This window comes from Xiphophorus maculatus, chromosome 20, assembly GCF_002775205.1.
Source record: "Xiphophorus maculatus strain JP 163 A chromosome 20, X_maculatus-5.0-male, whole genome shotgun sequence".
Lineage (NCBI taxonomy): Eukaryota > Metazoa > Chordata > Actinopteri > Cyprinodontiformes > Poeciliidae > Xiphophorus > Xiphophorus maculatus.
In genome coordinates, this window is record NC_036462.1 from 25,544,581 (window position 1) to 25,568,247 (window position 23,667).

The window sequence follows — 23,667 nt, forward strand, 5'->3', positions numbered from 1 at the left end:
TACTGGCCGAAATGTTACTTTGTTCTCCTGTTGTTTTCCTGTTGAGCTTTTTTGTTGCTTTCCATTCAGCACTTAATATTTTGGATACATTCAAACGTGTGTGGTAATAATATCAATACAAGATGCCCCGTAAGACAAACCCACTCCCCCCCAAAGAGCCCAGTGATATCCATAATGTTGTCAACCTCATGTCCCTGATTCCTTTATTTGATGTGATGCGTTACCACATCGTCTCCAGCAACAAATCTTCAACTGTGAGGTACAAGTGTAAACTGCCACTGCAGTAAAAGCCCAGACTAAATTGTCAGCACATTCTCATGGGCATTTCTGATGTTCACGTGTGAAAATAGCTTCATGGAGCTGGGTGAGGAAAATCAGGACACGGACTCTTTCCATTCTAAACATGCTCCTCTGGGTCTTTGCAGCTCTTCTTTTCCCACATGTTAATGTTTTTTTTTCTTCTTTTGTCTCATCTTACTTGAAAAAGCTGTTTACTACATTAGAAGAATCTCAAGATATTCAATTTAACATTGTTTTAACTCCATATATACAATAATATATTTTAAAACATACACTAATAAATCCTCTGTGTCTTTTTGAGATGAAACACCAAAGTGGGTAAATAAAAGCCTGAAATATAAATAATAATTATGAATGTCTTTATGAGAGGATCCTAGAAAACAGTACGACTTTATAGTGTAGAGGTATTTTGCAAAGACACGTGAAAGGAAGGGGGTAAAAGAAAGGGAGAACAGCAAAAAAATAGGTTTCCTTTAGTATGTGCAGCAGTATGTGTTCCTGGGGACTTATCTACAGTGCCCGCGTTGCTGATCTGTTAATGGCTGGCATCATAACTCTCTGTCCAGAGGTTGTATTGCTTTTGTCACAGGTTCATCACCACACTAAAAACTAAATACTCTGCACAGAAACAGCATAGCCTCCTACTGGATGAGTTCTGTGAAGAGGGAAAAACCCCTACTTAGTGTATCCGGTGGTGTGATAAAACCCTAGAACAGACTCAAAGAAAGCAAATCCTTTTCAAATTAGAACAAGACAAAAAAGCACAACTGTTAAATGTGTTTTTGGTTTTGACACAGAACACAATAATAATCATTTACTGACAGCTGGAGATAGGCACCAAGGAGCCGATATCAAAAAATATTTTCCCCATGTGGAAAATGGAAAAACAACACATGGTATTCTGAAGAGATTTCAACATGAGAATTAAAAAAAGAAAGAAATCAGCAACCGATACTTAAAAACAAGGCACAAAAATGCAGAGGGCTGACTTTTGTTTAAAAGTATAGGAAAGACATTCAGAAAAAAGAAATTGGAACATTTTAAGTCCACCTCAAAATGCACAACTTTGTCAAATTTTATTCCATTTGCATCAACCCATCCATAGTTATGTAAAAATACAATTTGAAATTGTATTTTGTTGTAACATATGATGTAAGAACTCATGTCCAATAAATCCAACCATTTACACAGGAATCTATTGGGAATATTAAGCAATGGCATCCCTAATTTTGACATTAAGGTTCAAGGGAATATATGAAAGAATTGCCAGAAGGCCTTTTCTTGAGCTTTCCTCCCACAAATGTTAAAATCTTTCATTCTAAAGCCAAATTCAGCACCTCTGGTTCATTCACACAGGCTCTCCAGATGAAGAGCATCTGAATTCTGCACTGAGAAACCTCAATTACTCGGTTTATGTTTATAACAAGAGGTTTTGTATTGTGAGTTTGTACAAATTGGTTTTTTAATCTGTAGTCTGTTTCTTAGATGTTTAGGTGGTTGGAATGCCGGTGCAGCCCATACACTTTGTTTTTAATTACCAGTGGTTAATGATATTTAATATTGCAGGAAGTCGTAACATTTTTTCAATTTATCAACAGTATATAACTTTAGCAGCTTCGAGGGATTTTTTTTGTGGATGTATCAGAGGTTCCCAAAATAACTTTCTTTGAACCCTTGTTAATTACACCATGAGCCCTGAAGTAAACTGTACTCAGCATCTTTTTGTTTGTGTTTAGACTCTTTGTACTCCTCCGAGATGCAGGCCACAATAGTCCCGCCATCTTCAGGAAACCGTGCAGACCGGTAGTGAGATATTATGACAGTTTGAGACATTAAGAGTCACTCAAATACATAAAACCGCTAGTGTGCAAACATTGACATTGGTATGAACCCTAATCTAATCTTTGGTAATCTACATTTTAGTTTGATCCCCAAATGAGTCGTTTTATTGGAAATCCACAAGGAATGTATCAACGAGAAGGTGTTTTGTTCTTGATGTTCAGCGTTTTAGTTGGAATTTGCTTTGCAGGCGGCGCTGCTGATCAATGGCCTTAGGGTAAGGTGATGGTACACTGCAATCATATGCAGACATGAAGGTTTTCACTATTACCTCCTATACTTCTCTTCCAAATGTCTCTCTAACATTTTATACTGATTATTTCAGTACATTAAAAAAATCAAAATACAGGACTCTAGAGAGGTATAAAACCACCCCTTGAGGCCGGACATTCTTGGTCTTGATCAACAGTTTTGCAGGTTTCTGGAGGTTATTCAAAGTTCCTCATTGCATTGTACTGCTTTTAGGTCTTCCTTGGTCCATTACCTAAGCAATCTCAGAGGAATCTTGTCTTTCATTTAGTTTATTAGGAACAAGTGAAAGTTTGTGAGGAAGAATTAGTCAAAATCCCACTTCATCTTCCAATTGGACTATTTTCTCCATATAGGTAGAGTCTTAAAATTGTCACCAAAAAAGGCTTTGTCACAACATATTTAGTGTGTTCAATGCCTATAGACTAATATGCTTTGATTTCTTTGTATGTAAGGATTATTTGAGTTGTTGTTGACATCTGGTTTGAATTTCATGTCAATAGAAATATTAGAAGTGTTGACATGTTTAATGCTTATTTTATAAACTTTACACATTTTGTATGCATCCTGGAATAGACTTTATTTGGCTACCTTCTTTTACGGGCTTCTGATACGTTTAATTACTTTTTTTCATTGCTAGCCTGAGAGCAACTTAATTGACCGGTCTTTTGCATATTTAAACTTCTTACAAACTTGTATGCCTTTTAGAAGGTAGTCAGATCAAATAATATTTCTTTTTTGCTTTGCAAATGTTTCATTTGTTCCTTTGATTTTTGAACTGCTATTTAAGTATTTTTTGTGTCTTTTCATTTTGAATTATTTTTCTTTTGAATTAAAGTGTGTGCCATTTGATCCAGGGCATCTGATCATTTTTGTGGGTCATACATTTGTAAAGAAGATACCCGGAAGAAGACATCACCCACCCCCTTATTCATGCAATGTCATTTATAACAATTTAACTGTGGCCAAAACAAAAAAGTGGGTTAGAGTTATGGGTGATCAATGAAAAAGCGAAAAATAAACCCTCTAATATAATAGAGTCCTCTGTTTTACACTTCACAGGGGTCTGGTCCCTTTGTACTTTAGAATGAGCCTTGTCAGCTACCATAACATTTGGCTTAAGAGGTACTGCTATTAGTGCCCTGCTCTCATCAGGGTCAGCGCCTTTACAAAGGTTCCCACTGCACTTACAAAGATTGCTGTGTTTGTTCAGTCTGTTGTGGGAGTACGAAGCATCCGGACCCTCAGAGGACATGACCCTATATGAGATGAAGGTAACAAATTGCAATTAAACATGTAAGATAGAGACGTGGTCAAAATGTAATGAGACATTGCATTGCCAAAAACTCTAGTCTAGTTGACCCTCAGTGTACCTTCAACCAGCAACACACAGATGAACGCTGATTGATCAATGTGAGGTTTGGAGACTTTTTGACATGTGAACTGATGTTGGTAGAGATCAAACCACAGAATTTGTGATTAGTGGATAGCCACACAGCTTCCAGATTTACGGTAATCATAGCCCAACCTAAACTGGGTGTGGAGGGCAGGCTTCACACACTGGAGTAGAAATCTGATGACTTCTTTCAATCTAAGTAAAGACCACCCCACAGTGCACACATAGTAAAGGTTTAATTGTTTTTCTTTTAACATGTGTCAACCCATGGTGGTCTAGATCTGTAATAAAGAATTGGAGATTTTTTTTGTAGTTAAAAAAAATGGATAAATGTAACGTTGGTTGTGATTTTGTTATGTGTGGTTGAGGTTTGGTTTTAGTTAGCAGCTACCCTTTGTAATGGCGACATAATCTGCGTCTAACATGGTTCAGAGAGTGCAGGTTAACCCGTTACTCGTGTTTTATATAGATCCTGGACAATAATTTGTAGATGTTCCAGTTTTTCTGCATCTGCGAAAGTTATCACACAATCCTTGTCTGAGCGAACAGAAAATAGAATATTTTATGAATGAGATTTCCAGAAAAGATAGGCAGCAAAGAGAGAGCTTTTGTCATGGACCTTATGCTTTTCTGACACCTGTCATTAGTCACTTTAGTGCAGCAGAAGAGCAGTTTCATTTTGTGAAGCGAGAAAGAAAATAGTATTGAACAACCCCCACGGTCAAATAATTTTTGAGGAACTTCAGGCAGTGTGATAAGATACGTGACCCTGTGGATCGATAGTACTGTTGCTTTTCAAAGGTTTTCATGGGATTTGTCAAATTAGGGGCCTGGGAGAAGTTCATCACTCTGACTTTTCTGTAATTTTGCAACTATCAATGTGAAAGCTGTACAAAACGGGGCACATTTATGTGTAGCTGTAACTTAGTGTTTTTAATTCCATTCAAAAAATCCATTTTACATAAGTCACATTAATGATGCATATTCCTGTGGTCGTTATACATATACTTCGCATTGGTCTGGTGTATTAATGATAAGTAGTATATAATTAAAAGGTTGGAGAAAAATTATTAAAAGATTTTAAAATACTCCACAAATAAATGCATCATCAGGGTGATGTACAGTGTTTTCTTCCTGCTCTTGTTGATGCATTTGGCTGCCCGGGATTTTATTTCGAACTATTAGAGTAAAGGAAGGTGAATATAAATGCAGATCACACTTTTCGGACTTGTGATTGAAACGAAAACTTCATCATCATACATCTGGGTTTTTTTCTTCTTCATAAAATCCATAATTACGTCCGTGTACCGAAGGCTGTGCAAAGGCCTATTGTGCCCTTAGTGTTTATTCGTAGTTGTAATGAGATAAAATGTAAAAAAGGAAAGAGGTTCAAGGGGAAGAACACTTTTGAAAGGCACTGCAAGAAAGCCATCGCATAGCTTGATTTTATAAAGAACGCTCTTGAATGCAAATTAAACTTTCTGAATTATATCCTAATATAATAGTATGTCACCTAATTATATATAATGTGTTGCACAAACATGTCATTTAATTACATAATGTGTATGGGTATGTTCTGCTACAGCAGCTGAAGAATGCTGTCTTGTCACTGTGTTGCCTGGCAAAGCCCTCAGCTCTTTGTCTCCATTATGTTGCCCTGTAGATTCTTATGTTACACACAGGGATGCAAAAAAATGTGACATACTGTCATTTGCTCTTACATAGGCTCCACTCGCTCCAACTTCTGGCATGCTAATGGTTGGGAGTCTTAATTAAAATGTCAAGGTGGCGTGATGTCCCATTAAGGCTCCCCTCCCCTCCCCGTTCCCTTCCTGTGTCTGATCCTCCCCAGGGACCTATTAAGCCCAGGCCAAAATGATTGAAGTTCAAAGAGGTGAGCCCGAAGGTTGGATGCTCATCGCTTCGCGCTTCATCGTCGTCCCAGCATCCTCCTACCCTGACCTTTAGCAAGACAGCTATCCCCGCTAATGTGCTCGCATATCTAATGAGAGGGGGCTTTAGACTCAGCCCTCCCTGTCAGGCATCTAGGCGATAATGCCACCAACCGTTAACGTAACTGGTCTCTCTCTACTTCCCCAGCTGTCTTTCTCTTTTCTTTACCTGTTTTGTCTCGCTGTGTCTTCTTCCCTCCCAGGAAAGGTTATTGGAAAGGACAGGCCGCTGCCTGCTTTTCATAACAGGCGGTGTGGATGTCACTGCCGTGGCAGGGCCATTCTAATAAGCTTCTCTCATATATCAACGTAATGGCGTTCCAAGCACATAAATCATATTATGAGACATTGCCAATAATGCATATGTTATTCCAATAATAAGACTCAGAATAGACATCAACAGACAATTTTGTTGGTAAGACGAAAACCTACGTAGGTGGGACCATCTGTCAGAAGTGTGGGAGGTAAACCCTGAGAGACCAGAAGGTGGTTGAACTTGATCTTTGCCATAAATTGGTCTATTCTTCCTGATAAAAACAAGGGACCTAATCACAGGTTTGATGCAGAAATGGATTGAGTCAAATGAAGATGATCTGTAGCAAAAATAATGTGCATGTGGAATATCTGGCAAAGGTTTTCACAACTAATGTCATAAATGTGTTTTACCAGGTTATGTGTGACAGGCCAAAACAAAGTAGGGCAGAATAGTGAAGTGGAAGATAAGATATCTTTCTTTTTTTTAAACATATAAATATTTATAAAAATGTGTGGGCTGCCAGTGTATTTAGCTACTGTGGGTCAATGCTTCGTGAGGACTTTGAGTTAGAATTGCAGCTGCATGTGTTTTGGGGCTGCTTGCAACTTTTATAGCTCTTTTAAACAATTTTGCTCTCCCTGGCAGTCTTTATTTAAAGTCAGAGTTATGGAATGCACAGCTATCAGTTTACCAGTTGACAGATTCTCCTTCCTGAGCTTTTGATCTTTCTGCAGATTTTTGCAAGGAATTTTTCTTTGCTTCTCCTCTAAATCCTCTGTATACCAGCCGGTCAGGTTAGGTGAGTGTTGGTAGGTTTGGAGGTCCGTCATACTCGTTCCATCCTTATATAATTTAGGATGGAGTAGGATGGACGAAAGAGTTGTAACCTAACTCTTTGGTCTTCATGAAGCTGTTTATTTGAGGCCTTCAAAGAAAAGATGGATATTTTGAAATTACGTTACGTCCAAATGACTTTAGCATGAATCTCAGGTAGACTAAAGAATAAAATGGACTGAAGTAAATGAATACCTCTTCTATATTTTTCTTTATTTAAAGTTTTGAAAAACATCTATGCTTTTCTTTTGTTCTCAACTACTTTGTGTTGGTCTATTTTAAAAAATGGCTGCACCGTGGCAAAGTTAGAATAACTGAATCCTGACCCAGAGTCTTTCCCCTTGGAGTTTGCATGTTCTGATGGGGCATGAAATGCGACTCTGGGTTGTCCAGCTTTATATCAGTCCAAAAACATTACTGCTGGGTTAATTAGACTGTGCAAATTGCCCTGGGGTGAGGGCGTGTGCAGGCGTGTGCATGTGTGTGGTTGCTTGTTATGTGTGTATGTTTTGTTACCTTGCGAGGGACTGGTGACCTGTCCAGGGTGTACCCAGCCAGTAGCCCAATGACCGCTGGAAATACACACCCGACCCTGCAATTATCAGCAAGTGTAGATAAGGTATGGATACCTTATCCATTTTACAGATATATTGCAGTGTCCAAATGTGAAAAGATTCAAAAGGTATGAATATAGCTGCATGGTACTGTAGATAGCATGGCAGATTATAGAGAAAAGCAACAGCTTATGGGTTTGAGGTGAGAAAGACTGCATGTGTATGTCCCTGACTTGTGTGATTCGTTTCTCACTTAAGCCCCCTTATCACTGAAATCATTAATCACACTCTCCGGAGCGCCTCAGTCCCACAGGCTTTAAAAACAGCCGTGATTAGACCCTTTTTAGATTTTGAAGAAATGGAAAACTATCATTTGGTCACCAATCTTCTCTTTCTGTCTAATGTTCTGGAAAAAATCTCTTCAGCCCATCATCGGGACCACTTCAAAGGATTCAGTTATGTTTGAACATTTTTTGTTAAAGCTTCTTGTCTTCTGACAGTACATAAACATTACCATAGGAGGCCACTTTCCAAGTCTCTCCATCACTACTTATCTTTCTAGACCTCCTAGCTTCTTAAAACAATATCAATCATAATGTTCATCATCGCAACCATTAAACTGGCTTTGTGGAGCTGCTCTGAATCGGTTTAGGTCCTACCTCAAAGACAGCTGATTCTGTGCCTCTAGAGAATCCTAGGCCTCATACTCACACCTGTGGGGATCCCAAACAGACCAACTCTCTTCAACATATATGCAACTTCTGGGTCACATAATTTGCAAGCAAAAACATCTGCTCCACAAACAGTAACTACATCTGTCCCGCCAGGTTCAAACTGTGTCCCCAAGGCTCTGGAATGCGCTGCAGGAGAGCCTGAGAGCAGAGTGGGGACCATTACAAAAATGCTTTAGAGACTTCAAGCCTGCTAGTAGGAGTCCAATAGTAATCTATTCTTGCTCTTTGGTGTTTCATCTTTTACATTGCACTTTGTGGTTTGCTTAAAATGAAAAGAGCTCTATAAATAAGATTAATTATTGTTATTATTTGAGTGCATGAGTGTGCATGATTGTGGACACTAATTTTGTTCAAGTGTTAATTGCATCTCTACTTGTACTTCCAACAGAACAAAAATAACCCACACCTCAACCTTCGCTCTTGACCTCCCGAGAGACAATTATCCCTTCCAAACAGCCGCCCACCCCATCCCACCCACCCCACGCTCCTCAACTTCCACCAACTTCTTAATGGATATGTGGTAGGATGGGTTCAAGGTAATCAGTGGGCCATGCATATTTGTACCCACTCACTTCATCAGTTCGAGATTACCAACAGGGAAATCAATGAGCAGTGCCCTAATGAAGGATCTGCACTTATGCCCAATGGACCTGTTAGTTTTGATCTTTTTCCTAACATCGTATCAATGAGGTCCCTGGATACCGTGGCTCATGTGTCATAGAGTATTGAGCCCTGGTAGTCATGTGCGCACAGTCATGCGGCGAAGGAAACAGTCATGACGTTCTCAAACTGTGCTGGATGTACAAAACTTTTAGCAAATTCAAGGTTTTTATCACGCTGAGTGGCTTTCATTAGCAATCAAGCTGAACAAGCTTCCGCAAGCTGAGTGGGCTACATTACATTCATGCCATAAAAGAACTCTACGCTCTGTCAATAAAAATAATACAGCCCTCACAATGTTGTTAGGGGATGATATTGGTGTTTTATGCTAGAGACTGTTCGTTTTTATATGATCTCTGATGGAATTATGTGAAAACAATAATACGTTGTCGCTGAACACAATTTCATGTTTTCCCTTGTTTTATAGTGCTGTTAGGGATGAATATTTCCAAAATGTAAGACGGAGAAATTGTTGAATTGTGTGGAAGTTTTGGGATGTGATATCCTCACCTCCTGAGTGTTACCAAAACTTGTTTCAGCTTGACATCTACTTCAAACTGGCAGCTGTCGCATGTCTCACAGATGATGCATATCAAACTTGTAAAATGTGTGCAAATGCAACCGTCCAGAAAGGCAAACAAATGTTTGTAACACTATGTTGCTTCATCTGCAGTTCTGCATTTACTACTACAGGAATCAAAATACCTTTTACAGTTCTTCACTGATTATTTACAACTGTATTTGTCAATTCAAGCTAATAGTTCCAGTTTACATTTGCCTCAAAAGAATAATTTTAAGATATATTGTCTTGGATGCAGATCAACTTTCTCAACTCAATTAAAAACAAATTATTGTTTTTGAGAATTCAACTGAGGGCAGTGTCATTGGCACTCCAACATGTTTTTGTTTTTAATAGACTACAACCAGAAACCTTGATATGTGCTTGGTTTTAATAGCTTTTATTATTAAGATAGTTTTACTTGTATCTTAATTTTCTACACTTTTATTATTTCCTCATATTGTGTTAGATTGCTTTATAATTTGCCCGTATAGACCACTTGTGCAGCTGATGTTTTTAAAATATGATTCAAAATAAAATATATGAAACTCTGATTCCTACATATTCCTTTTCTACTGCACAAACACACACGCACCCACACACACTAATACACATATATTGAGATAGGTCTGCATACACCCAACTGTCTGGCCTTCGGTCTGCCGCGCTCCAGCGACCCTATCTTATTAAAGCCTGTCAGCATAGCTAGCACTATCATAAGCTTTTTATTATTGACTCGGAAAATATGATAATTTGGAAATCACATGCCGCCTCCTAAAGACTCCACCGTCACTTTCAATTTTAGCTGCTCTCCCTTCTTTAATGGGAAGGATGTGATAGCCAGAAGTTCATAGGCTTTTTTGTTTATCACACACTTTTTCTACTCTTCCCCAGTACAATAAAAAATTATTTATTATTTATGTTTTCCTTTAATTAGTACATCATAATTGAGGTCTGTCACCTATTGCACCTTCAAAGAAAGCTGAAACAAATTTAATTAAAAGCTGTATCTCGTCTAGTGAAAATTTAATTATGTTAGAAGTAGGAGAGATTGCCAGCCGACAAAATGTTTTCTTTATTAAATCTGTTTCTATGTCTGATACTTTGCTTTAGAAAGCTGCTGGAAAAATAATCCCTATGTAAATTAATAACTGATAACTTGTGCACTGCCAGTGTTTTAACTGATGTGACTGATAATACTAGTTAAATAATTAAATGCATTTTCCGTCTACGAGGGAAAAGCAAATAAGACATCACGCCTTATTTTTGTCAAAATTACAACCTTTAGTTTGTTGTAATTTGTTCTTTTATTTCCTTCTTAAATTGTACGCTTTAATTTTTTATTATCCCTTTTTCCCCGGCATCGTCTGTCATGCCATTAGGTCAATTAAGTCAACTTTGCATAATCACACATTTCTATCTTTTCCAATTTTGTAGAGCAAATTTCACTGGACACTGCAAGGCAACTGAAATAATCATACAGTTTGCCAAAGCTGCAAAGGCAGGATTCAAACATAAATGCTTGCCGCACATAATTTTACTGGACAAATGCATAAAGGTATTTACAAGTGCAAATTCTGAAATCAGGCATACAGACTGAACTATTTCAAAAGTTGTTCTACAGAGCAATAGGCATTCTCTGCGCCAATGCTGTTTGCCCACAATTAAATGAGGCGTTATGGATGCAGTTGGGAATAGTCCCCTATATTTATGTGTATTTTTATATGTAAATCACAGCTGGAACAAGTTGCATTCTCAAAGACCAGAGATGTTTATGTTTTTCAGATCACATAAAAATTAAAAATATACTTGGAAATTTTGGCAGAGGGGTAGAAAAGGTGAAAACATCTACATGTTGCACTGCTGATTTTCAAAAACTGGGACACAGAAGAATCCTTTCTCTTTCATTAAGGTCTGCCTGATAGGTGTAAAATCAGTTTTCTAGAAATAAAAATGTACGTAGTGTCTTCACTTTCATGGTGTAACATTACAGGTGATGTCACATGCATGGAGATATTAATAAAACATATCAAGATAATTCTGTATTGTACAACTTGGATGATGCCAACTGTGGAATTACAATCTGTCTACACATCATCAATGCTCCACAATAAAAGCCAAAAACAAACAAAAAAATAGGTAAAAACAAAAGAACAAGCAGCCACGGATCATACTGCATCATAAATCCTTAATTAAGCTTTTATTTTTTTTTCCATATCTGACCTACAGTATATCACCTCACATCATTGGTTGTCTTTGTGGCTGAAAAAAGAACAACCGCATCCTGAACCAAATATAGGCGTACAAAGTTTTCCCCAGAAACCTGCGAAGCTCGGTGGTGGGGCGCTAGGGCAGACATTCGTCCAGCAGCCCGTTGTGTTTTAGAGTTAATTTGCTTTGGGAATGCAGTACACCAATAAAACAAATAGCGTGCATCAAAGTCTGCAACTGCAAATTTTGGACAGGATTGCCATGTCCTCTAAATTCCCATCTATGCCTTTTTATCTAGTCAATTAAAACAAGGGCTCTAAATAAAAAGGCTAACCTGCCAATACTATGATACCAAATAAGAGCAAGCCTACCAAGATGTCTTGATGTTTTTGTCACTCCTATCAACTATGGCCTCTCTCTCCTCCCTCACAGGTCACTCAGCACTCTGGGATTACCTCGCTATCTATTCTTTGCATTCCCAGGGGCTGTGTGATCCATAATTCAACAGTTTCCCCTATTTCTCCCCCAGACTAGAATTTGAACTGTCCCATAATCTCCATCGGGCACTTGGAGGCTTAATCGGAGTAAACACTGTTGCTTCAATATTTTATTGACCCTCCATCTTGATAAGACGTAAATGTCATTTCTAATCTGGAGTGAAGAAATCTCTGAACAGGGCCACAGTTCAGCCAAGTGGAGCACCATATGGGTGGTCATTCTGAGGAGCTGCCAAGGAAATGGGAAAAAGGAGAGCTGGACTAGCACCCAGGGTAATAAGCTGTCTTTAAAAAAAAATTTTTTTTAAGCCATGGCAATGCTCAGTCCTCAGAAGTTGCAAAAGCAAGGTGCCTCCAAATTGCAGTGTAAAAGAAATCCTCTGTAATTATAATGTTAAAGTTTTCTGTAATTAAAGTGAGTTGACCCAGAGAAAAGTCAACAAGAAAGAAAAACTGCGATGCAGAAATGTCACTTATTAAAGTCTGGTTGGGAAAAATACAAAGATGCCAACATCAATTAAGAATAAATGTATTAATTAATGCTGGAATTATTGTCACATGACTGTCACAACAGCGATCAAACCTGGCCCTCCATATTTGTTGACATTCCTAATGAAATCATAAATTATGCACTTAGCATAACCTTACAGGGAAGAAAAATCTTTGAGTACAGTTATCCTGTGGAGAAAAACCCTCATCAAGACATGATTGTAATAAATCTGCAAGAGGAAAAATTCTTGTATGTTTACACTTCAGTGCTTTGCATATCTCTATTTTTCCAGTGAGACAGCCTTTTAGTCTTTCGTTGCAACATTTCCGAATGTTGGAGCTGACAGAGAGAGGCATCTTTGACCGTTGCTCCTTGCACAGCTCAAGAATCGTCTCTTATGGTATCTTCTCTTCAACTGACCCTACAGATTTTATTATAGGATTTATACCTTGGGTCGGGGTAGTAATGGAAGAAGGAATTTTTTTTTTTTTTGCTTTTAAACAGTTTCTGATTTAATTTGGTCAGATTTTTTTGGAATCAATATCCTGAAACATCTATTAATAATAATATTTTTCTGTTAGTTTTTTTATGAGGTCTTGTTAATATGTTGATCTGTTTAGGAAGGGCCAAATCATTGGCATGTAACTTAGAAAACTGTCTGACGCATTATTAAAAACTGGAAAAATAGCAAGGAACCATCCTTTTTACATTGCCAACAACCTTGATTCATTAAATTTTTTACATATGTTTAAGAAATGTGAGTGACCTATTTAGTCTTTCTGATTGGTCAGAAATGTGCAGTAAAAAAAATGCAGCGCGAGGGAGAAAGTACTGCACCTCACAGATAGAGGGCAGTACTGAGCCCCATAGACACAACAGGAACTCTTCTTCTACATACTGACTACACTGAGAACAGTCAGAAAAATACCAAAGATACAGTTGGAACAAAACCGTTCAAGGCCATTCTTCTTGGCATTCAACTCCATTAACGCTGCTAGTATTTAAAAAATGGCAAGAACAAATCTCACCTCTACAAGAAGAATATATATACATATATTTTATTTGGTACTTTTAAGCATCTGCTTGGTGTATATAGTTTCAGATTTCCCAGTGTTTACTGTATGCATGTACAATGTGTTTTAAATGTATATAGAGACATTGTAATAGAAGCAGTACTGTAAAGATTCAACTTTTAAATGATATTTTGGAGAATAGTAGCTGCTGCATTCTATTGCTTATATTTTCCTTCATGTGGACTAAGGCACAAATTTATTACACATACAGTAGCACCTTAAATGCTGCTTTGCTCGCTCAGCCACTGATGTGATTTTTTATTTCTTCTTGTTTTTCTTATGGGGCTTTTTGCAATTTCACCCCCTTCTCCACATTTTCCCTTTGATCTCGCCCGTCACAATCCCAGTTTTGTGGAGGTGGTTTCTTGGCCTCTTGCCAGCCTGTCCTCTCCATCCCCCAATAAAAAGCTGGATCAGTTCCTGAAACTTCTTAAATTGTCCTAAAAGTTTAAATTCCAGTAGGCAGACTGATATCCTGTTAACAATTCACGCACCTGCATACAATTTCACACCGGCTTTAACAACAGAATGCTTTCGCAAGGGAGGGAAAACATCCAGCAGTTATGTATTTGCGAGCATTTTACATTGAAAATAGATTCCATTAGGGCCAAAGGTATTTATTCCGGGACCAGATCTTGTGAGAGCGAGAACGATGAGAAATTGGCCGAGGCGAGCGGCTCACAGCTAATGGATCAAAATTACCCCTGTCACAAAGTTTAGACCAAAGCTGACAAAATTGCTTTTTTTTCGCTAACCCCTTTTCTCTCCCATCCCTTCGTTCCTCTTCTCCCGTACACCATCTCAATATGAAACAGACAGAGAAATCCATCTGTAACACTGGCATTGTCAGCGGCTTGCAATTTACACCCATCCTTCTCTGCAGCTGTTCCTGTGCTTGATGGCGTGATAAATTAATCTTTTTCCGTGCCACTGCGTCGATTCTTTTAAAAGAATACATTAAGACACGTTAGAGATATTTTTTTCCTGAAGTAAACATTTTTTTCTATCTCCTCTCTCAGTCACCATGACAAATCATAGTCTCAGATGAAGAGAGAAAGCGGCGAGGAGGGAAAAAAAAAAAGAGCGGATGGCAGAGAAATGAGAGGAGGGAGTAACGGGGATGAGGAGAGGGAGATTTTGGGGCAGGGAGGAGACGAAGTCTATAGCTCCAACCTCAGTCAAAATGTGTAATTTAAGTATTCGTCAACATTTCCAGGGAAAGAATGTTGCGGTCGTAGCTGATCAAGCATAGTGTCTGACATTCATTCTAATCATCAGGGATGACGGAATGAGCGCTCAGATTGATTCTAGATGTAATCTGAGCCACAAAAATTACCAGGCACCTCTCATTTGTCTGTTTGTCACTAAAGCTTAGCAAATTGTCAATTAACTACAGCACACATCATAGCCAAATTTCTTTTTGCACCTGCCATTCCTCTACTGTTTAGCTTTCAGAGATCAAAATGCCCTCCATCTGCTCCCACAAGACGCATCTCCGTCAGCCAGCCGAGGAGTGATATTCCTGAATGGCTGTTGTCTGATTTTTTTTTTCTTCAAAACAAAAGCAGTAAAATCCGATATAAGAAAAGTATTAACTTAATTATGATGAATAAATAGTGGCTAGCTAAAATGCCGTTTTATGGATCGATGGATAGATTATATAAAAGTTAAGTATTGCCTTTCATGCCATTGGGTGAAAGTTATTTGATATTCAAACAAAGCATGAATTAGTACTTACTGGATCAACCACATCCTGAAACACTCATCCAAAACTGAAGCAAAATTTGTATATTTACAGTTTTGATTAGAAGAAATAAAGAAGCTTGTTCAAAGCCTGCTGCATTGAAATATCATAATGCGCCTCCACCGTATAACTTCCCATCATTGTAGTTTATTTTAATTTAATCAGGTGTCATAATTTGTTGCATTGTTGTGTAGTTGACTGCTTAGATGATCAGAACCACAATTTTATTGAAATAGGAAATAGAATAAAACATAAAACTCCCATTAAGCAATATTACTGTAAATTAACTTAAGCAAAAAAAATGTTTAGATTATTTTTATCTTCACAGTTTATGAAAAATTAACTACTAAGATAGGTCAATAATGATTACTTGGGTATTATATGTAGACTGTTAGTAGGTATGGAAAAAATAGAGATATGTTTTGACAAGGTGTAAACAAAGCTAATCTGCAATCAGTATTCCATAGAGAGAAGAATTTGTGTCATCTAAATTTTTATGGTAAGTTGCCAAGTTGACCTCATCTCTTGGCCATTTGTAAGGTTGCCCGGTAACCTCAGCATAAAAACAGCCCAGTGTCCACCTCCAAGCATGACCATGGAGAGAGTACACTCATATAACAGCGTGCATAATTACTCTAGTCAATACCTAAATGCATGACATTTATACTATTTTAGTGGGTCCAATTAACTTGCTTAGTCAACATGCCAAACTCAAAGCATTGAAGCGTGCCTGGGCAAAGACAAGCTCCATGGTCGAAACAACAAGCATCCGCAGTCAGAGAGACGCTTTGAATGAGAGCAAACTCAGGTGCACGTGGAGATGGATGAGAGGGGATCAAGGTACCCCAGGGATGCAGAGACCTCCAACTCCCCACAGAGCATCCCCTGCTGGGCAAATGGATCTCTCAGCCTTTTGCTCTTTGAAAAGACCTAAAACCACTTTAAAAAGAAAAAGGGCACAACAAATCTGCTTCACTGGAGATGGAAGGAGATTTTCGAGGCATTTTCTTTCCCTAAATACACAGTGAAAAGAAAAGCTCAGGCATCCTACACACCTACACAGGGCTGAACCCACATAAAAGCTCACACATGCACAGCATGTACAGGATGCCCAGATGGGTAAGATATGCATAGAGTTGAATATTTTAACTTTTAAGTCCAAGTGCATGATATTGAACCAAGTCGTTACATGGTCAGTAATGGCTATAAAGTGCTTTTTTTAAAAGCATGTTCTGGGCTCTACAAAGTCTTATACAGTGTGTTTCTCTTTTGACATAGTACTGTACATGTGTTGGATGAATATATTGTTGATTAAGCAAACAGAGGCACTAATCAGATATTTTTAAATCAGGTTAGTTGAAGCAGCATGTCAAAAGGTTTTAGGATAATGGTCATTGTTTGAAACCCCTACTCTAGAGAATGCACTTCCTTACCTTAAACTTAAGAGTATTTCTAGTCTTAAGTTCATTGGGAGAGGTTGACTGCTTAAAAGGAGGATCCAGGTCAACTTTGTTGTACTCAATTCTGCCTTCCTGTTATCAGTTTGAAGCCCCACTCTCTCCTGTCCTATTGCAGCCTCAGTGAATCGTATACATGTGCCAACATGTAGTAGAAAATCATCTTTATAATAGCTTCTTATATTTCCGTGCTTTCTCTCGTATGCAGAGAAAAAGCAAACTTTGAGTCTTCTTCCTGTAATTACAACTTCAACACATATGAATGTAGCGACCTTGACGCTGGTGAGTGCACTTTGGCGTAGTTGCTAATATGAAATATATTGGATTTTTAAGAATCTTTCATGAAGATATGTTTTGTGATAAATGTCATGTTCCAAGTCATTCTTCTATCCATATTTTACATTGCTGTTTCATACATGCATATTTACATATTTAAAACAACACAAAACCCACACATTTTATAACAGAAGATTCAAATAGTTCTGATTAGAGCTATTTGCAAGAGTCTTCTTTTATTTTTGGTATTTTCTATAACTTCACTTACCTTAGCTGCACTGCATACAAAAAAAACCCAACTATTTCCTCTGAGCCAGTTCCCATGGAGACTTGTCGAGGCCATAAAGCAGGTGCGGTTCTCACACCACGCGGAGGACAATAAGTTCAACTCCACCATGCTCTTGAGTCATGTGCACACACCTTACCTTAATAACAGAAACGTCACATCATGTTTCATCGCCTTCTCCCTTGTGACAAAAATAGAAATAAAGAAGTTACACAGCTGTAAATACCATGTTGACAACAAGATACTTATAGTCCCAGTCATGTCCGTGAACTTGGTGAGGTCAGACAAGTCTTTTGGGACATTAAAGGGAGAGCACTGAATGTTCTTGGCAGAATTTCTGTGCGAGTTTACTGGAGAGCCCCCGTTGTGACCAAATTAAAGGATCTTCCTTTGTTTGACAAACTCCACAGGGGAGATCAAGCGTAGGCAAAAACCCTTCTTGCTGCTGTTTCTAAGATTTCTGTCTCCTTTTTTTTTTCTAAGGAAGAAAGGATATGAGACACTGTCAAGACAAGCCCCCTGCAAAGAAGCAATTAAAAGCTCGGCCTTGTGAAGGTCTCTCTGCAGTACCGCCAGAAAAACAGCCTTGTGGCCTGGTGAAACGGAAAATGAAACGCTTCCATCGGCCGTTTGATAACGCTTTGTTACAAGTTTACAGGGAGAAAAATGAAAGAGAGGAGACCCGCACCTGCTTGTCAGTGATAAAAAGCATTCAGTCGAGTTGAAACCCATGCTATGCTGATGAAACATGCACTCGTAAGACTTGAAAAGGAAGCAAAACTGTGCTTTGATATTATAGAGAAAGAACTATTTTGCGAGAAGAGAGAAGACAGCAGTGAAAAGCAGAGTTTCAAGTTCTTTCACATTTTTTGAGCAAGCTCTTTGGTCAGGGAATCTTAAAAACGCTAATTTAAGCAACTATATCCAATCTTGATTCTGGTTCGCTCCTGACAGGGCTGATTTTGTACATGTGATGCAATCCTGGGTAAGGTGTGCTTGCACTACACTTTACAGGTCTGTCAGCTCCTTTTTGCATGTGTAATTCTGATAACACTCAAGATGGCAACTATTCGGGAACATGTTGAACATTTATAGTAACGATGCAAAATTGTTGTCGTGGTGAATTAGCATTATAGTTCAGTTTGTGCGTAGGGTGACATAAGAAAAAAAAAACTTGTCTTCGCTTGCCTCTGCCAGTTGGCATCAAGAGATGGGGTTTCTGAAACACAGAGAAGTGTGGGAGGGAAAGAGGATGAGAGAGATTTTCTGAGGAAGAGGGAGCTCGATTATCACAGCGCTGACTTCAGAAGGATGAAGATTTATAAAGGCAGATGCAGGAGTGAGACACACACACAAGAAGATACAGTAATGCTGGATAAGCATTACAGATATGATTAAAATGTTGGGAGACCATTCTCAGCAATATTTTTATATGGCATTAAAAATGCATCAATAATACGAAATAAAGGATAAATTAAAGTCAAAGCCTGCAGTCGACCACATGTACTTTTGTGTGAAAGTGTCTTACTGTGGGGCTTTATCTTATCACGCACTCTTCAGGTTTTTGTTGCGTTCACACCAAACGCATTTTGAGCATCAGGCGCGTCTGGTTTACATTCAATGTCTATGTGGGGGCGCGTCGGGGGCCCGTCGCGGCGAGTTTTGAGCGTCTAGCGTGGCGCTGGAAGGCACGTGCTAGAAAGAGTACGAGCTTCTTAAAGAGACAGTCAATTTCAAGGCATCAAATTGCAAAGTCAAATTTCTTTGAAGTTATGTTTGATATATACAGCATTTTCCTTACCTATCAGAGATGATTGCACGAACTCTGTTCTGCAAATTTTCCACATCATCTGATAAGGCATGATCTGGCTCCTTTGAACGCATTTTCTTGTTGCACCTAATTTGCCAATAAGTGACTTGGTTTTTTTGTAGATGTAACATGTCAAATCCTACTTGTTGTACCACATCTAGAATTATTCTCTTTGTTTACAGACAACTTCAAAGCAAATCCAGTACATACATTTGTTTTTTTTTATGTAAAATCTTACGCTCCTGGAAATATTTAATCACAGCTGAAATGTATTAGTGGGTGTGTTTTAGGTTTTATTTTAATAAGAAATGTATCCGTTAGGTCAAAAAAAAATATTTGCACAGAACGTTTTTTATAATTGGTTTCATTGATGACCCAAAATAATTAGTTTTTAAGAAAATGCTCATATTTTGCCCAACTTGTGTTCATTTAAATTTTTATGTTATAGAAATATTCCAATTACACCCAAGTTACTGATAGATTCTGAACCAATTTCAAACTTGAATAGAGAAATCAAAGCTTCCTTCAGATCTTGACATATAAAGTCAAGTTCTTCTATTTCTATTTACCCTCAGAGGTCCATACTTATACAAAGTACATAGGCTCCTATTTGCTGAACATCATTCTCATCTGTTCTACATCATGATTTCCTATCGAACTCTCAGCTCCGTCTAACACACCGAATGCCTCAAAGCAAATGCTACAGAAAGGAGAACAAAATTCATATTACTTTTTGCGTTCCATGTGTCAAGTTGTTAATGGATGGTGAGTGGAAGTGAAAAGCGAGAGCATTTTCATCTTTCCTTTTTCTGTCTCTATTACACTCAGCAAGGAAGCACATGTAAATTGGCTTCGAAAGAAGAGGTGAAAAACAATTATGGGAGCGATGCGCCCGAGAAAAATGAGTCTATTGCTTGACCTGTAATGAAGTGGAAAGTTGACAAGCCGGCTTTGTGCAACTCGCAGATTTGAATGCGAGGAAATGAGTCCTCTGTACTGTCAACCAACAGGAAGAGATTGCCAATTATAAGTGTTGGCCTTCCACCGGCGCCTTGCAGGGATCCTGATGGGCGAGGAGAGACATGAATATTCAATGAACATAAATATTAATGCTAACATTTCATAGTAATGTCTTCAAAAAGACCTTAACAAACAGTTTGTCAATAATTAATTAAACATGAACAATTGTAATATACACATATTTTTTAAAATTAGAATGAAATGTGAATATATCATACAATAAGTCACCTTTGAAAGATTTTTATTTATTATTCTTTTTATGCATTGTTGCTATTCTTCTTCTACTATGTTAATTTTTTTCCTATTACCACTTTCATTCATGGATCAATGTGTATTTCAATACTTTTTTTTGAGAACTTTAAGTAATAAATCTACAATTTGATTACTAATTCTTAAAATATTTCACCCTGATAATCCTGTGTAGTAATTACATCAACTTTAACAAGCAACTGCAATATCATCCATTCACCCACCATCTACAACTACTAAACTATTTAAGCAATTATGCTCAAGAAATTATGTCCCTACTGTTTACTATTTTTAAAAATTCAACTTGTTTTATGATCCGACCAGAGAGCAGTTTGAGCTTCACCTCAGCAAAATGTATCTACTTGGTGTTAAAAGAGCCAGCTGGCCTGCGTAAGTTGACCAGACACACCATGACACACCTAATATGTTTTCTTTCGCCTGAGAGTACAGATGTCGTGTTGATGCCTTCACCTGTAAGCAGTCCGTCTAGGTTTTAAAGGGATGAACTTTAGTGGGGAAAAGCAGTGACATGGCTGTTTCTGCAGGACAGCTCAAATCCATGTCTGGCTAACTGTTCAGCTACCAAGCTTCCATCTCTAGGCACTTTGGGTTCCTTCAGTCATCACTTGGACAGCATCAGCATTTGGTAAGGCAGCTTCTCTTCTACCGCTGGCTGACTTGCATTTATCAATGAAGATGTCTTTGTCTCCTTTGAAAACTGAAACTCAACCCCTCTCTGTTATTGTGCATTTAGTCAAAACATATTCTGTTTTCTGGAACAAGACAACCTACTGCAGACTAGCGCACAGCCATTCTTGAATTAAATTAAGAATCCTGTTTAAGCCGTTTACAAAATATTCATGCGGGATGTTGGGATGTCTTGTAGAGATTTAGTGCGTGGTCTCTTATTTGCCTCCTCTCTGTAAGTTCCGAAATTATTTCTGATTTGTGTAAAATGATTATAGTTTTAGGATTTGCAGACCTTTAGTAGATTTTTAGCTGTTTTGTCTCAAGGTTTAATGTCAGGGTGCATTGTGGTGGTGTACTCTTATGGGCTGCTGCTGTGTTTCCAATTCGAGTGTATTTAACGAGATATCTCACTTCCTCCCTTTCTTTTTAATCTTGATTCTATTTCTTGCGTGCACACAGGGGAGAAGAATTCACACTTGCTTTTCCTTCCCGTCTTTCCTCTTTACTTTGCTCAAATTGTGATTCTGCCTTTTTAGTGAAAAGAAAATGTTCTTCAGCAAGTGATTGCTGTTCCTTTTCAAATTAGTTTGGGCTGATCTACCATGCTATAACATCTCTACTTGCTGAACAGTATCACTTGCAAGTTGAATGTGATGTTTCAACTAGAGATGCATCAATAAAAATGTTAAAGACAATTTCCAATTTTTTGGGCGTGTTGATGCCGATTTTAGCTGACAGATATCTCTAACAAAGAACAAAGCTATAAAAAGGGGATTTAAACTATTGTTTCTCGACTTTCTGCATGAACTTTCAGTAAATATGGCATTAGGAGCCGAGGTGAAAGAGCGGGCTTTGTTTGGTACCTTCAAAAACATGTCAAAATGACTGGAGTTGACACTTCAAAAATATTAGAATCTTATATCAGCAAATAGTGCCGCTACCATGAAACAAACGGCAGCTTCCCTATGCATTCTCAAGAGTGATTTCCATGACTTTCATTGTCCAAAAGGCTCCCAACATTTCTAATTCCACCATGACAGACTGAGGGTAAAAAGTCAAAGCAGAGAAACATTGCTATACTGTTTAGCCTTCATCTTACATGCTAAAAGTCTTGCTCTCTCTCACTCTTTCACAGCCTTATCAATTCACAGAAATATCTTGACATTTTGTAGAAAATACAACCTTTGCTTAAATAGCTTCATGTAGCGCTGTGCTTTCTTTAATTTTAAACCCCACTTTGAGGCTTAAAATGAACAACCTTGAGTCTTCCTCCCTTGAAAACAACATCCACAATGAAGACTGTTGCCAATACAGTAAGCTAGTACTTGTCAGGGAAGGTGCAGTTACTGATCTGGAGCATAATTTTTCAGCTTCGCACTGCTCCGTCACCGGTCAGTGTTGGTGAAGCTCAATATCATCTAATTCTGGTCTCAAGCCAATTTCTTCCTGTTTGTCTAATTTTGTCTGCACATTTGGCATGCTGCCTTGGAAGCTGATTGTCTTCTTTCTTCAGTATGATAATTTTACATATTTACAAAGAGATTTATGCATTTTGCCAAGTCTCTATTTAATGACAACTTACACCCGTATGTGTGGCTGGGTGCATCCGTATCATTCTGTGTGCTGCTGTCTGTCGATCTGAGTGACTGACTGACTGACAAAAGGCACTCAGAGGATAAAGGCGTGACAATGGCTCACCCTTGCAGTGTCATTCACTATAGTACAGGAGCCATTAAGTTTTAAAGCCGGGCTTCTCTAACAGTGAGCCCCTTGCCGTTTAACTTCCCCTCTGCTACTCTTCAAACGCCCGTGATGGACAGGAGTCAGACCTCTGCGGCTCGGCAAGGTTGTAGGGTGGAGCTCTTTGCCCCTTCCCCATACTGTGCCAGCGCTGGCATCGTCGGCACTGTTGGCACCCGACTCCGATTGCGTACGCGTGCAAGTAAGTGTGTGTAGTACGTGTTGGACACTGGGGTCGAGAAAATGCATCTTGATTGACAAGCCTCATCAGGGATAACTTAATGGCACCGCTACCTAACAATTAGAAGTCATCAAGGTCTCCAATTGAAAGTGGTTAATAAATAATGTATAGCCACAGTAATGCCACATAATCTGGATATCAAAAAGTCAAAGGTGGATGCATTATTAATGGGGCCAAATTGGACTTTAATAACTGTTCCACTGAATCCCACACCACAGCAGAATTCACTTATGTTAATATGCCTTTATTATTAATGGGCAGCCATTTTCTAAAATGTTAACCGAGCGGGCTGCTCCAGAGGCAGTTGCCAAGATTGACGAGCCTCGTGTCTGAGGAGAAAGAGGTGGGTGTAGTGGGGACTTGGTTATTTATTTATTCGCCAACCTGTAGCACGTCGGCCCACATCACTGTGTCAATAATTTGCTGGTAAAGCCATTAGGCACAATCACAGAAGCCCAATTAACTCTGCAATGTGTGAGATGACAATCGTACATCATTAGCTGTATAATGACATGCAGTGCCACAGCCTCTTTAAAAACAAACAGCAAGG